We start from the raw sequence: 18397 nt of genomic DNA, 5'->3' as shown, positions 1-18397 counted from the left end.
CTGACTAGAGTTGCCAGCTCTGGGTTGGGAAATATCTGGAGACTTTGCGAATGGAACCAGGAGTAGGTGGGATTTGGGGTGGGAAAGGACCTCAGTGGAGTATAATTCTATGGAGCACACCCTATGGAGTCCACCCTCCAAAGCAGCTTTTAATTCCAGTGGATCCTTAGGTCTCACCTGGAGACTAGCATCCCTAGTACTGACAATTTAAGAATTTAATCCTGACTGAGAGTGGCAGGAGAATTGGGGGAAGTTGATAAGAATGAGTGAGTAGTTAGATGGATACTCTCATTTGGGCCAAAGAAAGGGGACAGATCTTCTAGAGAGAGAATAAAATTTCCTACCTCAAGCAGGAAGTTAGCTCTGAAGAATGCAGAGATCCCTGTTCTAGTCTGGTTAGAAACCACTAACTCAAGACAAGTACTGGTGTTTCAAGAGAAAGGGTTTGGATACTGGAAAGAGTATACCAGCCTTCTAGAAACGAAACAAGTCAGAAAATACTAAAAGGAAGTGTACTGAAGTATTTAGGGGAAAACACTAGAACAAAAGGCTCTCAACATAAAGATTTAAGTCACTGTGAAAAGCTTAAGAAATTCTCATTAATCTGGAACATAAGAACTAAAGTATGCGCATATATTGATTTTATCCCTATCACCTCTACCAATGTAGTGTTATTTATATTGAGTTACCTCAGACATTTTCAACCCCTGATTTTACCTGATGTTTCCCCATTATGTATGTTAAATAAAATCTTTTGTTATTATTGAATTTCAAAATGCCTCAGGTATCATTTAAGTTATTTAAGTTAAAGGGAGCTCCCAATCCCTCCCTTGGGATCCTGGGCTGTGCCAACAGCCAAAATATCATACTGTGACAGGGTGGGATAGCCAGAGTTCTTCGGCAAAGAAGAAAATACATTACTAGGGAGGCTCAGTAAAGAGAAAGAGAAACAGAGGGAAAATCTTGCCTGATATCTGAGGGAGGGAAGTAGACGGGGGGGGGGGGGAGGTAAGTAGACGGGGAGGTCATAGAAATGTTCTTATCAGAAGTCACAAAAAGGTCTTTCCTGCTCAGTTTCCTTCATGACAGAGTTCAGGACCACCACCACCACCCATGGGCTTCACTGCCTCCCCCACACCAAACACATACACTTTGGATATTAACCTGGACATCATGTCTTCCAATCATGAAATGAGCTGAGCAATGTTTTATTACAGATCTCATGTGTCTGAGCTTAGCTGGGCTTTTAAGTGCTCCTGGGCATGTCGTGCTTATGCAAGTGATTTTCTGCTGTGGATTGTTGATGCTGCCACAGAACGACAAGAGTGATGTGCCTTGAATTCCAATGAGGAACGATGGTGATTTTCTCTCCCCCCCCCCCATAAAGAGTGAGTACTTTGAAAAGACTTTGCTAGTTAAGCTGTGCTGTGCATTTCAGGTTTTAGGAGACTTTAAAATCTCTGAAAGTGTTATACAATTTCTAAATTTCCAAAGCAGGGAGTGAGGAAGAATATTAAAGTGATTCTAGCATTAGATATCTAACTTCATTTAAAGGGTCCAATTTCAAAATGAAAAGTTGGATAAGAAAAGTTGGATAAGAACAAAGAAAGGTATTGGATAGTTTCTGACCTTGTGCTGATAATGAAGGTGGATTCATAGGCAACTAGGTGGCCTGGCAATTTGACTCACGTGTTTTCACACACTGCTTTAAGGGATTAAAACCTTTCAGTGTGTCCTATCCATCTGCTGTTTTGGGGGCTGGCATTCTTGGATGCGGTACCTCTCCTCTTCTCACAGTGATGCTCAGATCCCTAGTACTTAACAACTGTGTATGAAGCAGATTTTAAAGGATCCAGCCCTGATTAGCACAGTTAGCCCATTAACGCTATGTATTTACAGTGGATTATTGGAAGGGAAGTAGGGGTTAAGTCAGCTGGTCCCTCAGCTTCCCTAGGGGTTAACCTGGCAGGCTGTCTGGCACACACAGGAGAGCTGACAGGTAGCAGGATTTGTCTAAGCAGCGTGCCTGAGAGCCAACAAGGAAAACTGAATGCTCTGGATTAGTTTTGGATTATGTTGTCAGAATGAAGCCTGATGGACAAACTGCAGAGGAATAAAATGCAATCTGTTTGGGGAGAGAGATAGCTTTCATTTTTCAAAAATGGCAAGAGAAATCATTAATAATTTGTAAATCTGTGTCCATTAACATTTTCTCTTTGCTATCCGAAAGACAGCCTTTTGCACGTGAATTTGCCACTGTTCTATACCGTTCCTCCTTGGTGACAGATGGCAAGAGTAAGATGGATTCATTGGATGTACATAACATTTTGGGAAACCTCAGTTTTAGCACCTGTAGTAACCTTTTTTTGGGGGGGGGAAGGTGCCAAGAAAATGAGGCAACTTTTGACAATTTTATGTCTGTCTTACACTCTACAAACTCCGTTCCCCACCCCCCATACCTTGTACAAAAGTTTTTGTAAGCATAAAAATGGGAGGAAATATTATTAAAAAATAACATTGCTTTCTGAAGAGTAGTGCCTGTAATTGTTTCATTATGGGATGTTAAGTCACAAGAGTTCTGCACGATCGAATGTGAATAATATACAGAAGAAACTTGTGTCTGTTTTCATGGGACACTGGCACCATTTTTCATGAAAATAGTGTTTACCTTTCCAGCAGTCAAACATTATTGCACTTTTGCCTGGTGAAACTGTTCATCTTTGTCTTTTGTGATGACAAAGAAAACCAGTGAAAAATGGTCACTTGCAAATATTTATAAACCTATTATCAGATCCTGTTTCTCGCAAGATTTTTAATGGGAACAATATTCATTTTCAGTTCAAATCAATCTTTATTTGCCATTTCCAAACAAATGGCAAAAGCAAATTATAAAAAGATGAGTAAAATGATTAGAAGTGGAGGAATAAATTACATACAATTATGAACAGAATAAAATCTAAAACTGTCAATAAATTAAAATATCATTTGTTCTTAATGTTTTGTTCGACATGCAAATATACTTCCTGAATGTATAATCTTTGGTTTAAAATTGTTCAAGAATATATAGGTTTCCATTGACTGACCTTGAGCAGTATTGTTATTGCAAATTAAACATAACGTATTAGAAACAATTCACAGGCAAGAGACAATATACCTGGGCAGCTGAAGCTATAGGGAAATTAAGCAGAAATCTTTGTGTTGCTCCAATCATGCAAAATATACTAGAGCCACTTTCAAAGGAAATTAGTAAGATTTGTTTCTAAGTAACGTGGATAGGATTGAGATGCCATTCAGAGTGTATACAAAAAAGCATAATCTCTTTAGGTTAAAAAACCTTTGGTTAAAAGGACTGAGTAGCAGATTGCTAAAAGGTTTTCACACGTGAAACTTCAGGCACTGTTTGCCCTGTTATCCTACTATTTACAGTATTGTCTTTGTTTGTAAGAAAGACGACAGGTGTTTGTCATGCAAATTAGCTTTCTGATCAATGTAGTTGATACAGGCATAACTAAACTAATAGGACAGGCATCTGAAGTGTCTCTGGTGGATAAAAACACCCCAAGGATGTGTTGCTCATGACAGATTTGCTGCTAGGTGTACTGCTGAACGTATCCCTATTGCTGCAGGGCTGGTATTTAACCTATGATGATTTTTAAAAAATTTAGATTAGCCATGCTGGATTAGACCAGTGGTTGCAGGGGTGCAATTAACAAGTTACTGGGGCCAGTGAGAGCAACCACCTGACCCTTAGAACCCTGTCCATCTTGGTTGCTCAAGTCGGGCAACCAACGGATAGGGGGCGCTTTGAGGGAAATTGTCAACCTCTCCTTTACATCTGAAGAGTTTCCCAAAGGGCTCAAGGAGGCAGTGGTGTGTCCTCTACTGAAAAAGCCATCATGGGATCCGCGGGACCTGACCAGCTACCACCCAGTCTCACATCCTATGTTTCTGGGTAAGGTGGTGGAGCGGGCCACAGTGGACCAGCTCCTAGCATTCTTGGAGGAATCTTCGGTCCTCAACCCATACCAGTCTGGCTTCTGTCCTGGCCACGGGGTGGAGACTATGTTGGTCACCTTGACGGATGATATCAGGCACCAGCTGGATCTAGGTGGTTTGCCATTCTCATGCTTTTAGATCTGTCGGCCGCATTTGATGTGGTCAACCACAAGCTATTGGCCCACTGCCTTGCCAGGACCAGGATTAGGGGGACTGCACTGCAATGGCTGGTCTCCTTTCTTCAGAACCAGATGCAGACGGTTGCATTGGTGGATAAGATGTCGGACCCTTGTGGGCTCCCATGTGGGGTACCACAGAGGGCAATACTCTCCCCCACACTTTTTAACATCTACCTGCTCCCTCTAGCCCAGCTGGTCCAGGGCTATGGGCTGGGTTGTCACCAGTATGTGGCTTTGATCCAGAAACTGCAGTTGGTACAAATGCAGATGCTAGAGTCATCACTAGAACACCATCGAGGACCCATATTCAGCTGGTGCTCCAACATCTGCACTGGTTACCAGTCTGCTTCTGGGTCAAGTTGAAGGTATTGGTATTGACCTTTAAGCTTATATGTGGCCTGAGTCCTACTTATCTGTGGGACTGCTTGGTTGCTTATGCCCCCCGCAGGGCTCTTCGCTCTGCAGGTATGAATTTACTGGTTGTCCCAGGTCCCCTGAGATATCCACCTGGCCTCGACTTGGGCCAGGGCCTTTTCAGTCCTGGCCCCAACATGGTGGAATAAGCTCCCGGAAGAGTTGATGGCCCTACCAAAATTAGAGCTTCGGTGGAGCCTCGGTGTTTCCATTGGAGGATCCCCCCCACCAATATATTTAGATCTGGTTCCTCACTCCCAGCAGAAGAAAACATGGCCTGCCGGCTGAACATGAGAAAGTAGGGATTGGGAGTTAGGAATGTTTTATGAAGGGATCGCCATCTATCTATTGCTGTAAGGGTTGTTTTATGGGGTTTTATTGTATTTTATTGATTTCATGCTGTTGTGAACCACCACGAGACCATTAGAAGAACAGCGGTATAAAAGTTAAATAAATAATGATCATCATCATCAGTCAGATGCCATGGAAACATAATGTTCTGGATTGGGAAATGCCTGAAGATTTGGAGGATGGAGCCCAGAAAGGGCAGGGTTTGGGACGGTGAGATAATTTAGAGGGAGTCCACCCTTCAAAGCAGCCATTTTCTCCAGCAGAACTGATATCTGTAGTCTCAGCATCAGTTATAATGATAGGAGATCTTTAAGTCCCTCCTGGAGGTTGACAGCCCTATGAAGACTTATAAACAGGGCACATAGGCCAAAGCCTTCCTCTGGGTTTGCTCCCCACCCAACCCCAGCACCGCCAGCCGAAGGGTTTCTATCTCTGAATATAAAGGCAGCACAGATGGGCCTGCTTTGAATAAATGTGCCTAATCCCCTTTTAAAACCAAGTAATCTTGTGGCTATCACCACATCCTATGGAGCAGCTTCTACAAGCTCTTTGAGTAAAGAAGTACTTCATCTGTTCCAACTCATCCACTTTATTGAGCACCTGTGAGTTTTGGAGAGAAGAATAAAAAGCCCGCTCTATCCATTTTCACTGTTGCATGCATAGATTATTTTTACAAATTTCTATCATCCCCCAACCCTGTAAACAGATCCAGAATCTGTTTACTGCTGTTTCTTTCAGGAAACTAAGATTTGGGAATATAATGGGGCAGAAACTATCCAGCTGAAAGACATTTTCCTAGGCCATATCCAACCTCTCATTCAAAAGGAAGAAATGTGGTCCATCCCACCCCCCCAACCCCCACCACAGCTAAGGGAGAAGATAAAGGTGAGCAGGTTTCTCTCTGCTGAATACATGCAGAAGGTAGTGGTGGAGTACTTTATTATATGTGCTATGCCCAGTTTCTTTGGGAAGTAAGTGGCTTTAGTTCAATCCTATATATTTGTGTTGTCTATCTCTATGAGCTGGTTTCTGTAAAAATGGCACTTTTTACTACCTGATGTGTCAAGGACAATTGTGACAAAAAGCCAATATGATACTGTTGGCTAGGTTTACTGGGATTTGGAATGAGGTATGATCCATATGCCAATGACAATAGAGCCCCCCATTCTTTCCTCCTTTTCAGATAAACCAGCAGTCGTGTTGAATAGGTGCCTGAAGAAAGAAATGGATTGGACAAATGTGACTCTGAATACAGATAAGAATGAGATGGTGGTGGTAGTTTGGTTTTAAGTCAGGGATACATCAAGTGTTGGGAGCTGTTACAGTTCTGGGTTGGAAAGAGCCATCCCTAAGGATCAAACTCAGTGTTTGGTCACACTTTTTAACAATCCAGCCTTATCTTTAGATGCTTAAGTGGCATCTGTGGCATGAAAAGCCTTTTGCCAACTTCGGTGGGTATGCCAATTACACTCTGCCTTGGAAAGACAAAACCTGCTTATGGTTATCCCTGCACTGATCACAGTAAGGCTGGGTTTTTGTAACATGGTCTATACAGAGCTGCCTTTGAAAACCTCTCAATTACTTAAGCTAGTTCAAAATGATACAGCAAGGATGTTGTCCAGGGCTTGTTGTTGTTTTTGTGTGATAATGCTACCATTTGTTTATAGGAGTTATTCAAATTATTGGTTTTGAGATCCTACCTGGATTGGACTTAGGGTAACTGAAATACTACTACCTATGCATCAAAGTCTCCTACCTTCTCTAGGTATCCATGCTTTCTGAAGTAAGACAGCTGATAACCAGAGTTTGAGCCATTTCTGTGGTGGGGGTCCCTTCAGGACCACTGAGAAGAGGAACAAGGGGGTGAAGATTCAGGGGAACCAGATATCTTTGGGCATCCAGCAAGCCATACAGCTCACATCACTGGTTTTCATCAGACCTTTGTGCCAGGATTTTGGGAGGAGGGTCTGGTGGGAATCTATTCAAGGGAACCTTAGTGGCTCTTGGCTGTTCTGCCCCTCTTGAAATTTCGGTGGCAACTTTTCTTTCTGAGTGCTGGTCAGCAAAAAAAGTAAAGTCTGCCTCAACGTAGTACAGGAAAATCCAGTTGCAAAAGCACACTGAAAGTGCTTTATCCAACTTGTGCAGAAGGGTCCCAGGTCATCTTATTTTATTCCTTTTAATTTTGAGTGCGGAAACAGTGGCCTCATGGTGTTTCTGTTCCATTATCATATTTATTAATGGAGAATCAAATGAATGAAGAAAAAGTAACTGCATTATAGCTAGGAGACATTTATTTCATTAAACTCACCATGTCTATGACATGTTGCTGTCAGAAATACAAGATACCAGGTCTACCATAGAAACCAACATGAAAGAACAGCTCGAGAAAAAAACTACTGTGCAGTTACCAAAGAGTTTGTAATGAGTTTATGACATTTGCCATTCCAATGAATTGATAAATTAATTTTCTACTAGCCCTACTGTTTAGATTAGCTCACCAAAGTTGCTGTCCACTGAATACATTAAGCTAGTATGGAGAACACATTCACAGAAGTTCATGGCACCCTTAGTGTCTTTGCTTGATTGAAAAAATATATATAAACAAAGGGAGAGACATGCATGCAAGTGAAGCAATTCTCCCAAACAGGACCACACGTCAAAAACTAGAATTATAACAACATCCCAGGATATATCTGTTATAACATTTGTTTGAGATGCTAGCCCGACAGGATGTATAACCTTGGTGTACATGTTGCTCAAATTCTCATTTTTAATATGATAAATAAAAAACACTAGAAACATACCATGCAGACACGTATCCTTAAATACTTATGTGCATATGCCTCATTGGGCTACTGCTCTCTCATGAAAAAATAGGACTGTTTAATGATGTGTATCCATTCATGTTTTATGTCTGCTGTGGGACACACTGGTGTTACACAGCAAACATTATCCCATGTACTCAAGAGGAATGTTGCTGAATTTTGTGAACAGGCTATTTGCACAGGAAACCACTTTAATAGAGATGTGGGGAAATGGGGATAGGAAGACAAGGACAGAGGGGAGACTGGGTCGAAACTTAATCCCCGGTTTAGGGACAGGAGGAATAACAAATTGAAGAAACATGAAAAGGGCAAATTTTCACTTATTGATCCAAAATGTGCCACTAGACTTTGTCTGCAGATCTGTAGCATTAAAATAATTACTTGTTTGATGTAATCTTATCATAGTTGATTTCTTTTGTTTTTGAGGACTCCTTTCTGGCTTCAAAGGATTCTTTTTCAGATCAAGAATAATGATGACTACTTCAGAAAAGTAATGCTTTCAACATGGGTTGCTCCAGACACACTTTTCAACTTTGCAATTGTTTATGAGAACTTTTGATATAAATCCAAATAAGGGGAAAGTTAATAACTCAACATGTACTTAAAACAACTTCAGCACTGGAAACTGAGTAAATGCCAACCACTTAGTGGAAGACATAGGGGAATTAATGTAATACTCTGGCAGAATGTGGTCAGAATGAGAAGATGAACTACAGTTTTTCATTCCTTGCTATCCAGGGGAATGAAATTATTTTGGTGAACTGCATCAATTCCCTTAGCAGGCATAAGTGTCCTTTATTTAAGAGTTTCTAAATGGCACATGAGGGGAAAAACAAGTACTATTATAAGATACAAAGCAATAAATGTGAAACTTTCTCAAATTACTCTTTAAGATACAATCTCTCTTCTCTCCTCTTACCCTGGCTCATAATATTGCAGGTCACTAGAAAGAGTAAAGTGACCATTAAGAATCGGATTATGAGTGCTGTGTATCCTTGAAGCAGAATAAAGTAGTATGAATGTCAAAACAAAATGGCTGTCATCCAGCCGTAATGTAGATGTGGTGTTTTGTTCACACACATCATTGCTGTTACCTATGAGCAGAACAATACTTGACTTACATGAAGGAAATATTTATGTGTAATGTATGCTTCTTCTTGGGGGGAGGGGGATAAGAACCACCAGCGTATGAAGCTCTAGATCACATCTGTTTTACATAATTAATTTATCAATCTTACCCTACAATGAAAAATTAGGTGTATTTGATATGAAAGATGTTCACTTTACTTATAAGCTATTATTCAATGGGCTGTAGCTGTACCAATTGTTCTCCCAAATGATGCTACAGCAGACTGAAATGTGGAACACATAAACTGAACTGAAATTGATTATATCATTAAAGAAGAATGTATTTTATGGAACATAGTGAGTTAATGTGAGCCTTTGCAGGGGGGGGCATTCACATCAAAATATCATTAGCCATAATAATACTAGGTTTGTATGCAAACAGTGCACCAATTACTGGATTGGCCCTTAGTGGGGGAATGCCCCCAGTAGGGAAAGGGCATTCCCCTACTGAAAGCTAATCATCCATTCCTCTTTACTGCCACTTCTGGGCAGTGAGCAAGGTGGCAGAAGAACCTACAGATGGTAAGTCTTCCAGACCTCCAAACAGCCAAGGAGGAGAGAGCTGGGCCCACTAGCTTCTACCACAGCCAGAGATCCAGCTGTCACATCACTTCGTGACTGACTGGGCATTTGGTCTGCCACCCTCCAGCCTCCAAACAGAGGTCGTGGGAGATGAGGAGAGCCAGACCCACTCAGCCATGATGTGGCCTGAAGGCCTGCTGTGGTAATGCTCCTTGCCCAGTTGGGCATCCCCCATTCCATGTCCTCCCAGCTACTAGACAGCAGTGTGGGGAGGGGGAGAATCAGGCCCACTCAGCTCTACCTCTACTGTGCTGTACCCTCCCTGCCTTCAGACATTGGTAGGACAATAGGAGAGCTGGTCACCCCAAATCATCTGTTTATTTCCAGGGGAACTGATGCCTGGAGAACAGTTGAAATTCCTGAAGATCTCCAGCTCCTACTGGAGGTTGACAACTCATCTGGCTCCACATAGAGGAGGATGGAGAATCAAACCTGGCTCAAGTTTAACAGCCACCACCCTAAATAATGTCATTACATTCATGGTGTTTTTGGATTTGGGTTTTTTTTTTTATTTGGACTAACACGGTTGCAAAAATTTATCTCTTGTCATCTTAGTTACTCTATCCAGGCCCATTAATTCTGAGGGAGTTAGAATGGTGTAAACTCCATTGAGTACAAGACAGTTACTACAAAAGAAATGTGTTCAAGGTTGTGCTGCAATAGAGTTCTGGTTGAATTAATTAAAATCCCTCTCAAGACTTGGTATCCCCTAGGAAATTTCTGTAGAAGAGCAATGATTCCATGTGTTACAGTTGCAAAGAGCATTTAATATTAAATTGCTAAAATCACCTCATAAAGTACTCAATGGTTCCCTTTAGTAGGGAGGTCTATAGTTATCCTGAGTTTCTCAAGAAATTATGAGAATCATCACATAATTACTACAGTAATCCATTTATCCAGAGTTGTGCATTCCTGCATGTAGTTGTGAGTTCCTGCATTGTTGGACTAGATGACCCTGTGTAGGTCCCTTCCAACGCTATGATTCTATGATTCTAAGAAATTCCTATTGCTATTGTTAGTTGGCTTTCAAAATCTGCCTTGATTGTGATGAGTTATGTGACCTAACTTGGACTAGTCATTGGTTTCCTTTTTTTAAAAAAAGCATGGTTCACAACAAAATATAATAGAACATGTCTGAATTGTCTTTTCTTAGCCACTAGTGAGATCAACATTACAAAAACTCAAATATCCTGTCCTTTTTTTTTTTAATATAAGGGAGGTTAAGCAGCAATTCAAAGAAATAACCTAAGCAATAAATTATCAAGAAGACCCATGATTTTAATGGAAATAAGTACACAAGATCTACCCATTTGTCCATTTGATTTATAGGGGAAAGTGATTTATAAATGATGTGATTTATAACATTTGGGTAGCTATAAAGTGAAGTAGCTATAAAGTGAAACATCTCAGCGCAAAGAATTCATTCATGCTATAGTAGTCTGTCACAAAATATAGGCAAGCATTTCTATTGCTTATTTCTTTTATAACTTTGGCATACCTTGCCACTTCCTGCACCTCCATGGGGACATTTTTGGGTGTGCACCAGGTCTGCCCTGCATTACTGCCTCCAGATGGAGGCAATCAAGGTGGAACTGTTCTGCCACTCGGGGGGGGGGGGGGGGGTGATGTTTTAAAAACATTTTCAATTTAACCCCACTTTTGGGCAAATAACAAAATGTCCCATTCGGCTTTGTGACATTGTGAAGCACTGCAGAGCAGAGTGGGGCATCTTCTGTTCCCTCAGGAATGCCATAGAACCCCCATCCACATGGGCTTGTGGCTGGATAGGCCCTATTGGCCCCCTGCAGCAGACCGGGGAATGCAGATATTTCCATACTCCTTTTCCCTTGCTGTGGGGCAAAGGACAACCTAAAGCATGCCATGACCAGGATGAGGCTGGGCCAGCACCAGTGTCGTGTGGCAGTGAGGGATCAGCCCCGCTGCCATACAGGTGCTGGCCCGGCCTTTTCCATCCATGTAGAATCGGTCTCAAAGGGTCTTATGCCCTCCTTCCCTTCCTCTCCCCACAGCAGACACCCTGTGAGGTACGTGAAGCTGAGAGAGCTTTGACAGGACTGCTCGATAAGAACAGCATTATCAGGGCTGCACAGTTTTGGTCTCCTTTCTTAATGTCCTTCGGGATTATATACCATTTAAAAACATTTTGTACCAACTTTCTCTTAATGCTTGGCAGGCTGTAAACTTGATCTCTTTTTCCCATGAATTCCTATTGATTCTCTAAAATTCTACATCCATTTGATCATATCTTTTCTTGTTTTGCCATTTCTAACTATAGGAGCATCTTGTATATCTAAAATGATTTTGACCCATCCATGCCTGTTAGAACTACATTGTCTGCATATCTTTTCATTTCTAGTTTTATATCATTCATTTTTATCCTTTAGTCCTTGTGTCTTGTCTGATCCTTGTAGCTGAAGCCTCAAGTCATTTACAGTTAACAGCTGTTGCATAGGGCCCCAATCCAGAAAAGAGCTAAGGCATGAGGGAAAGGAAATCTAGTGTTCCTGCTTAGCATACTTTCGTCAACTGCAGCATTAGCCCTCAACAGCCAAAAAGAGAGGCAGTCTCACTGGTGGGGATTTAAATCAACTTCATTTGATGAAAACATGAGGTAGGAGAAGGATTTAAGTGTCCCCCTCATCCACAGCCCAATATGAATCAGGAGCCCATGTGGCACCTATTATCCTTTTAAGAACACCAAGAAGACCTTTCAGCATCCTGCCTTTTTAATCCCAATTTGCTGGCAAGCAAGTATGCATTCACTTTTGGATAATGAGATTTGTCTTAAACTATGGAATAAGCCCTGTTTTAGCTCGCCACCAAGACTCCAGATATATCACTGAGGGATGGAACACATAGGGTGATTCTTTAGAAGTGCCTAGATCTTTCTAGTTCTGCCAGTATTGTTATAAATGGTTAAATGGACCTATGTATTAGTTAAGCTTGCCAAAAAACAAATTTCTTTGCTTCCTTTTCAAAAATGGACATTGGCTGTTTGACAAGGTGATAATGTAATTCTAGCTAGGTAGCAGCTGCAGCTGGCAACTCACTGGAAAGGTTGGGAGGTAGGGAAGTGATGTCATGACATCAGGGGTGACATTGAAGGCTTTGCCCAAACTCCATGGTTTATTTATTTAAATATTTATTAGTTGCCCTTCTTCCTTACAGAGCTCAAGGTGGCTTTCAAGCGTAGATAGAACACATCAGATAAAATACATTAAGACCCTACGCCCAAATTTTCAAATCACTACTCAAGACTGCTACTAAATAAAATGTTGTCTTAAATAAAACTATCTAATCAATATAATTGCCATAATATAGGGGTCAAATGCTCCTTATAGCTAGTTATAGTGAAAGACCTATCCCTCCCTCTCTAAAATATAGCTACTACATCCTATAAAAAATGAACCACAAATACTTTTCACATTCAATGCATCTTAGCTATTTATTCTTGAATATATCCGCGGGTTTTCTTTTGCTGATAATATCCTTCCTGCCCCACCCTTTTATGGAAATCTTTCTACACTGAAATGGCACTCATGAAAAGAGGCATAACACATGTGAACAAAACCTTAGTATTCCTGTTATTATCAAATCTAGGGATACTACAGCAGCCAGCGGTCAGAACCAGCAAAGTTCTCTGTGTGTGATGATTTCCCCCCCTCTTTGTGCTGCTATATTCCCTCATGATCCCTAAACTCACTTCATCAGGTTGGGGCACCCTCCAGAACAAGCAGCAAAAGGAGTAAGACCTGTGAGGAGTGAAATTAGTGACCATTCTCTTGTGCAAGCACTGAGGTCATCTGGGACACAAGTGACATCTGGGATCCAAGCCCATGAGACTTCTTGGGTTGGAAAAACAAAACTGATTTAAGTGACTCGTGAGCTAGCATTTTCTCTATGACTTGCATGCAAACAGATTAATATGGAATCGTTGTGAGATGCAGAACCCAAAGTGCCTGACTTTTGATGGCTTGTTATTGTCTGCTAATGCTTCATTCTTAGCACTTTATAATGCCCTCATTAATAAGTCGCCTTAACTCTGCTCAAGTAGCAGCATCAAGAGTGCAAAATCAAAAGGGCTTCCAGGGTTAATTCTGTCACTGCTCTGTTTACATGAAGCATGTTACGGCTTTCAGCTCAAAATGTTACTTGTAATCTTTTAATCCCAAATTAGTTCAATATATTATCACAAAGATCAAACATGAAGATTAATTAGAATAGTTAGCATAAACTCACAGGAGTTATATGTTTTGAGGCTACGTTTAATCTAGGAATAAGTCCTTAGTAAAATAGGTAACTTTCATCTTCTTTTTAATCCAGGTTGAAAACCTGAGTTTTAGGTGAGTGTTTTGTACTGACAGATGGCATGATTCATTGAACTCCTCCCGTGCAATCCCCATTACAGAAACGATTCCCACAAGCAACATCCTGAGCAGATTATGGGAGGGATGATTTCAAATTTCTCATCCCTGTTGTCTCAACCCACAAATCCCCCCATTTTGATTTAACTTTACGTGAATCAAACCTGTGATTTTTTGTATTCATGTCATGTTCTGCTTCCTCACGTCAATTTATCCCATAACAATACATGTATTGGGCACATCCTTTTTGTATAAAAGAACATATAGCATGTATGTGGTCCCCTTTTTCTCCAAAATGGGTATCCAAAGCAGATTGCTAGAGTGCAATATAAATATATAAACTACCCCTGCCCCCCACCCTCAAATAGGAAGAAAGAGAACAATATACATCCTTGTCCTTCTCGGGGTTAATGCCAAACATTTTCATTTTATTTTGTGCACAAGGCATATGCTCTAAACATGAGCTATACTCCTTTCATGAACTGCAGCCATAACCTGGATGGGCCAGACTAGCCTAATGTCATTACATCTTGGAAGCTAAGCATGAAAGCCCTGGTTAGTATTTGGAGGGGAAACTGCCATGGAAATCCAGGTTGCAACACTGAAGCAAGCAATGGCAAACCACCTTTGAACATCTCTTGCCTTGAAAACCCTACAGGGTCAACATATGTCGGGTACAACTTGACGGCACTTTTCGTCATCACCACCAATCCCTTCATGGTCCTGATGGAACCCCACGAAGTAGACTGTCATCTACTGAAACTCCCAGTGCAGGAAATATATTACATTGCATATAAAAATGACTCCAATATAGATAAATGTGCCTCTTGCAATGATTCCTTAATTTGGATTTTGTATTTTCTCAGGCTCATTTTGTTGTGCTACATATATTTAGGACCAACCATGAAATATGACCAATTTAGCTTATTTTCTTAGATGTTTCTTCCTGGTTTTTAGAAATTACATTGATTGTCTCAAGTAATGTATGTGTTTGGTGTGCAGCAGAGGGGACAGGGACTGTATTGAGGGGGGCATAAATCTGTTAACAGGGGTCATTAGACTGGACAAATGCCTTTCTCTCCTGTGTTTCCTAGATAAGGAAGCACTATCTAATAGTTAAATTCCAAAAGTCATGCTGGATAGCATTACAGATCCCCTGAGTGTTGCTACAGAGTTCATGCCCTGTTTCATCAAATACCCCCATGACATTTAACAGGGGGGGGGGAATGCTAATTATAGGGATTTAGCAGATACTGCCACAAAATCTAGCCAACATTTCATCACACACAAAACTATAGTCTGCCTTTGTCTTCACCCATTGGTTTCTGAGTATAATCACTGCATTTTGACACACCCACCTCCCCCGAATTAGTTTGTTAATATATTTATAACAGCGCTAATCAACCACCCTGAAACTACCAAAGCCATCCTTCACAATCTTATTTGCATCTATGTTCAACTCCCTCCTCAACAAGTACTTTTGTGCAGGTACTTGTGCATGAATATGCAGTTGAAAAAGGAAATGTTGTGATGAGCACAAGCTGGACAGCTTTAAAGTGAGTTTTAAAGTGAGATTCATGTCCATTAGTGGCTAGCAGCCATGCTGACTAAAGAGAACCTCCACATTCAGAGGCAGTAAGCCTCTGAATATCAGAGGAAAGCCTCAACCTCTATGCTCTATTGTCGGTCCTCCAGAGGAATTGTGGTCTGACCCAGCAAGGCTCTTCTTATGTTCTTATGAAAATGTTGAGTTCCTGCCATTTTTCTCCCATACTGATAAAATGTCTGCAAATAATACACAAAGGGCTTGCTAAAGTGTGTCAAGATGCATTGCCAGAAAAACATGTTTAGGGAATAACAATAAAAATCATAATCTTGTCACTTTTTTTGCAAAGGTGGGTTCCAGATGAATCCATTTTACCTCCTCAGGGGATACAGTGTTTTATCAAATACCACCTTTAGGTAATCCAAAACATAAATTTCCCAAGAGACTGACATTGAGCACCTCAACACCACCACAGAAGGTTCCTGTTCCTGACCCTGAGGCACTCCTCATGATGAAAAAGAACACTGTGGCAACTGGCTCTAAACATTGTAGGCAAGGCACAGATCGTCCTTTCTAGATCATTTCAACTGTTTCCAAGTAACATGCAGGCCCGCCCAGACCTAAGAAAAATTAACCTTCTAAAATATATTACTGAGTCTGCCTTTCTGGCATATTCATTTTTATTTTGCAAATACATTATGCCTATGTATATGTAGTCTAATTCTAACAGGTCTCTATATCAGGTAATGGGTGCCCATTCTTTTATCTCAACATTGTGTAAGTCAATATTGGTTAGCAAATTTGTTTTTCCAAGATTTCAAGATGTGTCATCCTCTATTTATTGCCAGCCTGCTACGGGCTCAAAAGAAAATCCAGACAAGCTCCCTAAACTAAATGTAAACCATTTATAATAAATGATCTATTTCTTTTTTTCACTGCTAGACATTGAATTTTTGGAATATCTTTTCAAACATCAGCCTAACATAATCAAATCCAGAACCAACAATGTTGCAGCATTGCAAAAGATTTAAGCAATTCATTTGCTGGCCACATCTTCCATGTGTCAACTTTATTTATTTGTCATCTCGAAATAAATGTGCATATACTGGAAAAGTCATGTGAACACTTCATGCAATGGTGTAGAAGTTGTTTCAGATGTTTAAAATAGCCGTATCCTTCAGCATTCAGGTATTTACAACTAATTTCAGTTGACTTGCAGGCAGGTTTTGTGGGGCAGGAAGGAAGACATTGACACTCTGATGGGTGCATGATTGGCCACAGCTTTTATTAACAATACAGTTGTTGGCACTCAGCCTAGCATGGCATGGAGTCTATGTCAGCAGCATCCGCCACAAGCAATGCCCACCGCAGCATCTGGGTCACCTGCCTCCACCCCCAGGAGATGGGTTCCCTCAGCTGCTGAGCCCAACCCAGGAGGTGATCCAACTGGGCATGCAATGCTAGGCATACACCTAACCTGGCTCAAGCCAGGCCATCTCCTATAAGGAGACTCTGAACATAATGAGTTCAATCTCCCTGATTGAACTCTCCTCAACAGGCTCCTTAACCATGCCTGATCCGCTCCTCAAAAGCTGTGACATTGAATGAAACATCAAACAAAGAGTAAATTTTCAACAAGATCTCAATCATAGCCTCCATAACCATAACAGAATGGGAGGGTGGGAGCATCCTTCCTCTACTGCTGCTGGGTGGGGGAAGAGGCCACTGGAAGAGGCGTGGCTGGTCACATGCCCTTTCCCCCTCCCCACATACATGCCCGCCAGCCAGCAGGCTGCATGAGCACCTCGTGCCTTCCCTCCTTTGCCCACCTGCCGCTTCATCAATGGTGGTGCGGGATGATTCCCAGCCACATTTGCAGCAGAAGACTAGGTCCATAAATAGGGTTACCAGCCCTGGGTTGGGAAATACCTGGAGATTTTGGAGGTGGAGCCTGAAGAGGGTGGGGTTTGGGGCAGGGAAAGACTTCAGTGAGGTCAAAGACCACACAGTCCACCTTCCAAAGCAGCCATTTTCTCCAGATAAACTCATTTCAGTTGCCTGGAGATCAGTGATAATAGCAAGAGTTCACTAGCCCTCACCTGGAAAACAGCAATCTATCCATAAAACATCTCAACTACTTCATCCATAATTACCTATCTAGGTTTTCCAGTACTCTTTTGAACGTATGTTTATTTCTATGCTGTCTGGCAAACACCATGAGTTAGTGGTACTTAATAAGTTCATATTTTGCATCAGTGGGCACCAATACTGATGAAGCACTAATTCTGATCAATAAACTGACAAACAGTGATGGTTCTTCCTTCATTTCTTGATCTGTTTCCAATTCCTCATATTTTCCCTTCCTGTTCCAACAATGTACTGGTGCTCCAAGGGAGCTTGTGGGGAAACAATATTGCTCTCTTGAGTTGATGGGGTATCAAGACTGATAGATGTGGCATTAGATTCAGGAGCTCATACATAAATTAATCTCATCCCTATATCCAGTGTGGCCAGTTTACTCTCCAGATTCTGAAAGCCTGGGATTTGAAAAGAATTATTTCTACCACATGGGGGGGAAGGCTGCTTTTTCACTGAATGAAAGCAAAGGATGAGATGTGAAAGATCAAAAAACCACAAGGCAGGTTTCTAAATTAATCAGCTTCCTGCAAGGGAGTTTGCAGGAAACTGGAATTTTACTGTACACGAAACATTTTGAGAGTCCAACCACAATGTTCAACATTATCATTTCATGTTCAAAAGAGTATCATCAATTTTTCATTTCTCCAAGGTTCAGAATTACATTCTTGAGCACATTGGTAGAATTACCATCTTGTTCACGCATATCATTCAAGACACAAAACAGAGAACCAGAAATCAAGAAAGGCTTACAGTACAATGGCATCTGAATGTTAGTCAGTGATCATGGAATCTTATGACAGCATGGTCAGATAAATGCTATCAGTTATCTTAATCTATGGTATCAAGAAA

At 41.2% G+C, this 18397-nt stretch overlaps 1 long non-coding RNA gene across 1 annotated transcript in view; it reads left to right on the top strand.

Moving 5' to 3' along the window:
* Positions 1-1096: 1096 nt before the first annotated feature.
* The window catches only part of LOC143819212 (uncharacterized), a 39480-nt gene continuing 22179 nt past the window's right edge, over positions 1097-18397 (top strand). Inside the window, exon 1 of the long non-coding RNA XR_013224864.1 lies at positions 1097-1388. This is a non-coding gene — a long non-coding RNA (uncharacterized LOC143819212). The remainder of the gene's footprint in view (positions 1389-18397) is intronic.

Source organism: Paroedura picta, chromosome 10 (genome assembly GCF_049243985.1).
Source record: "Paroedura picta isolate Pp20150507F chromosome 10, Ppicta_v3.0, whole genome shotgun sequence".
In the NCBI taxonomy this organism is placed as follows: domain Eukaryota; kingdom Metazoa; phylum Chordata; class Lepidosauria; order Squamata; family Gekkonidae; genus Paroedura; species Paroedura picta.
The sequence above is the reverse complement of the archived record's forward strand: the minus strand, read 5'-3'. Positions and strand labels throughout refer to the sequence as shown.